A 4,233-nucleotide genomic window follows, 5' to 3' on the forward strand; every position below is an offset into this window, starting at 1 on the left:
ATAATAATAATAATAATAATAATAATAATAATAATAATGATAATGATGATAATAATAATAATAATAATAATAATAATAATAATAATAATAATAATAATAATGATGATGATGATGATGATGATGATGATGATGATGATGATGATGATGATGATGATGATGATGAAAACAATAAGAATAATAATAATGATGCTGATGATGATGATGATAATAATAATAGTAAGGATGATGATAATTATTGTATAATAATGATAGTTATGATGACGGTGATGACAATGATCCTTTCTGCTTTAGGCACAACGTCTGAAATTTTGGGGAAAGGGGTTAGTCGATTATTTCAACCCCAGTAAGTAACTGGTACTTATTTTATTGATCTGGAAATGATGAAAGGCAAAATCGACATCGGTGGAATTTGAACTCAGAACATAAAGACAGACGAAATGCCGCTAAGCATTTTTTTTTTCCCCGGCGCGCAAACGATTCTGCCAGCTCGCCGCCTTAATAACACATTTGTCAGCTTATCACTCCGGCTGTATATTTATTTTGGATAATATAAATACATAATCATAAAGTGGGATTATACGTGTGCATACATACATACACACACTCACATTATATACTCCCATATGTTTGTGTATGAATGCATATATGTATGCATGTATATTTACACATATATATATAAATATATATATATATATATATGCGTACATATATATACACACACACACACGCATATATATATGTGTATTTATGTGTGTACGTATGCATATATCATATACACACGTCCATGCATATATTGGGCGGAGGTGTTGAAAACGAGTCTCAGGATGTGGCATGCACAGCGATGAAAACAGCGCGAGGCTGGAGAGAAATAAAAAGCAAATATATAAATATATGTATGCATATATATGTGTGTGTGTGTGTGTGTGTGTGTGTGTGTGTGTGTGTGTGTGTGTGTGTGTGTGTGTGTGTGTGTGTGTGTGTGTGTGTGTGTGTGTGTGTGTGTGTGTGTGTGTGTGTGCATAAAATGGCCGCTCTCTACTCAGCAGCAAAGAGCGCAGCGGCTATCTGAACATATCGACCTGTTTAAAGCTGAGAACTAATATATCACGAATAAAGCGAAGCAATGTCAGCTAATTGAAGTAAAATAGGCTTTGCTTGTATTCATGATGTCAACAAATGCTCTGACTTATGAGTGGACGAATCGAATCTTTGACAGATTTGTTTGTCGGCCATTTTGTTCGAGAGAGAAAGAGCCGCATTATTGTTACTTTGTTTCGTTTTCTTCTTTTGTATTTCTTCTTTTTTTATCTTTTGTATATATTTTCTGTTTTTCTCTCTTGTTTTTGTTTTCCTATGTTGTTGTTGTTGTTTTCTTTCTTTTACATTGGGAAAAGGGGATCTTTTGCAGAATCACTTTGACCGGCCTCTGCGACCCTAAACAATATGGCGGTAGCGATTGAGGGAAAGGTCGATGAATAAGATTATGAATTTGTGAGGGACTGAAGGGAGGTGGGGAGATAGTGTGGTTGTATGATAATATAGTAAAGGGGCTGAAGGTAAAAGAGGGGTAGTGACTCGATTTGTGGCGGCTGGATTCGGAATGTGGGGCGTTGGTGGTGGGATAAGAGCTGGGATGTACGACGTTGGACGCTGAACGTATGTTGAAAGATCTAAATCAAACCAGTTGATGATAGAATCTGATAAAGGTTGAGGGGTGAAGATGGAGGTAGTACGGATTGAAGGAAAGTGTTTAAATGGAAAAGAGAGAACTAAGACACGACGGGGGAGGAGGAGGAGGAGGAGGAGGAGGAGGAGAGGAAGGATGAAGATGTGAGAGATAGAAATAAGAATGGATGACAGAGAGGGAGAGAGAGAGACGTGGAGAAAGAGAAATAAATCAGAGAATGAGAACGTATTATATATATGTATATATATACATATATACACACACAGATACATACATACATACATACACACTAACACACAACACACATATATATGCATATGTGTGTGTGTGTGCGTATAAATTAGGGTTTGTGTATATATGCATGTTTATATGCATGTGTGTATGTAAACGGAATGAGATAGAGAAATAGATAGATAGAGAGAGAGAGAGAGAGAGAGAGAGAGAAAGAGAGGGGGGATGAGAGAGAAAGAGAGGGGGGATGAGAGAGAAAGAGAGGGGAGAGACAGACGGACGGACAGAAAGGCAGACACACAGATCAAGACTGAGTGAGGGAAATAGGAGTACAAACAGAGGGATAGAAAGAAAAGGGAAAGAGAGAGAATAGAGAGAAAGAAAGGGAAAAAGCGATATATATAGAGAGAGGGGGGAGGGGAAGAGAAAATGGGAGGATTAGCACCCAGAATGGAATATAGAGAACTCGCATCAGTTCAAAGGTGGCACGGAATTGTGCGAACCTGACGAAAAGAAAGAATGATTTAGGGACATTGGAATTATGACATCGACAACAACAACAGCAACAATATTAGTGATTTCTTTATAATAAATAATAACAATAATAATAATAATAATAATAGTAATAATAATAATAATAATAATAATAATGAGGTTAGTCAGAAGAAATGAAAGGAACTGTTTATTTGCAGGAAATGGAATTGAATGAAATACATATGTTATTCATCATCATCATCATCGTTTAACGTCCACCTTCCCTTGCTGGCATGGGTGGGATGGTTTAGCAGGAGCCGGCCAGGCAGAAACTTGCACCAGACTTCTCTGTCTGTTTTGGCACAGTTTTTATGGCTAGATGCCCTTCCAAATGCCAACCACTCCACAGAGCGGACTCAGTACTTTTTATGTGGTACAAGCAGAGCTGAGATCAGTTTTTGGCAAGGCTTCTACAGCTGGATGCCCTTCCAAATGCCAACCACTCCACAGAGTGGACTGGATGCTTTTTACATGGCACCAGCGCTTAGGTTTAAGAATTTTTCATCTAGGACTTGATGTTATACTGAGAAAATGAATCCAAGCCTTCTTGTTTCATTCTGCTCTTAGATAAATGAATGTAAAAACATTTTGTATTTTTAAATGCAGATCTGAATATTCTACAAGCATTCCCATGTCTGAGTAGATTAGGGGACAAAGAAAATGCTCCTTTAATTGAGGCTGAGGTGAGTTTTCTCATCTTTTATCTTTTATTCTTTTACTTGTTTCAGATATTGGACTGTGGCCATGCTGGGGCACCACCTTGGAGGGTTTTCAAGTCAAACAAATCAACCCCACTACCTATTTTTAGTAAACCTGGTACTTATTCTATCGGTCACATTCAGCCAAACTGCTAAGATACATGGATGTAAACAAACCAACACAGTTGTCAAGTGGTGGGGGACAAGCACAAAGACACACACATAGATAGAAACATACATAAAAAGGGTAAATGGGTAAAGGCCTCCTTTTGGTCATGAATGACCATGGAGTTTGCACCTAGAAAGTTACCATCCGAGGCACAAGTCCAGGCAAGGTTGTTTTATGGAAGGCCAGCAGTCGCCCATGCATAACCAGCTATTTCTTGGAGGCCATTATCTGGTTCAGCTCATGGGACACTGGACTCTACATCTGAAAAATATGTGATCATCTACAAAGATAAGCAAAATCATTAACTCTTTAGCATTTGAACTAGCCATATCCAGCCTCTCACACCTACCCTACAAAGTCAATCTAAAAATAAACAATGGCATCATCAAAATCTTGAAGCTACAAAATAATGACTGATTAATTGGAAACAATGTGAATAAATAAACATTAAATTTGACAGAATATTCTGAATGTTCTAGAGTTAAAACATCATCCTCCACCTTGCACAAACTATTTGATCCAATTCTGTTAGCTTTGAGTTCAAATTCTGCTGAGATCTTGTTTGCCTTTCACCCCTCTGGATCAATAAAATAAACTCATAGTGAAAGATTGAGGTTGATTTAATTAATTAGTGCCCCCTCCCACTCATATTTCTGGCCCTGTGCCTATATTAAAAAGGATTCTTATTATCAAATGCATGTAAACCTCTGAACCGGTAGAATCGTTACCATGCCAGGTAAAATGCTCAGTTCAAATTTCACTGAGGTCAACTTTATTTTTTGGGGGGCCAATAAAATAAGGGCCAGGTGACCACTGGGGTTGATGTAATTGACTAAGCCCCTTCCTGCAAATTTTAGGCCTTCTGCCTTTAGCAGAAAGAATTATTAAATGTATGTGTATATATATATATATAT

At 37.5% G+C, this 4,233-nt stretch overlaps 1 protein-coding gene across 1 annotated transcript in view; it reads left to right on the plus strand.

The window, feature by feature from the left end:
- The first annotated feature begins 3,039 nt into the window (after positions 1–3,039).
- LOC106880694 (MPN domain-containing protein) overlaps positions 3,040–4,233 on the plus strand; it is a 3,333-nt gene continuing 2,139 nt past the window's right edge. The window contains exon 1 of the mRNA XM_014930763.2: positions 3,040–3,135. The gene's annotated coding sequence lies outside the window, so the exon portion shown is untranslated. The remainder of the gene's footprint in view (positions 3,136–4,233) is intronic.

This window comes from Octopus bimaculoides, chromosome 24, assembly GCF_001194135.2.
Source record: "Octopus bimaculoides isolate UCB-OBI-ISO-001 chromosome 24, ASM119413v2, whole genome shotgun sequence".
Classification (NCBI taxonomy): domain Eukaryota; kingdom Metazoa; phylum Mollusca; class Cephalopoda; order Octopoda; family Octopodidae; genus Octopus; species Octopus bimaculoides.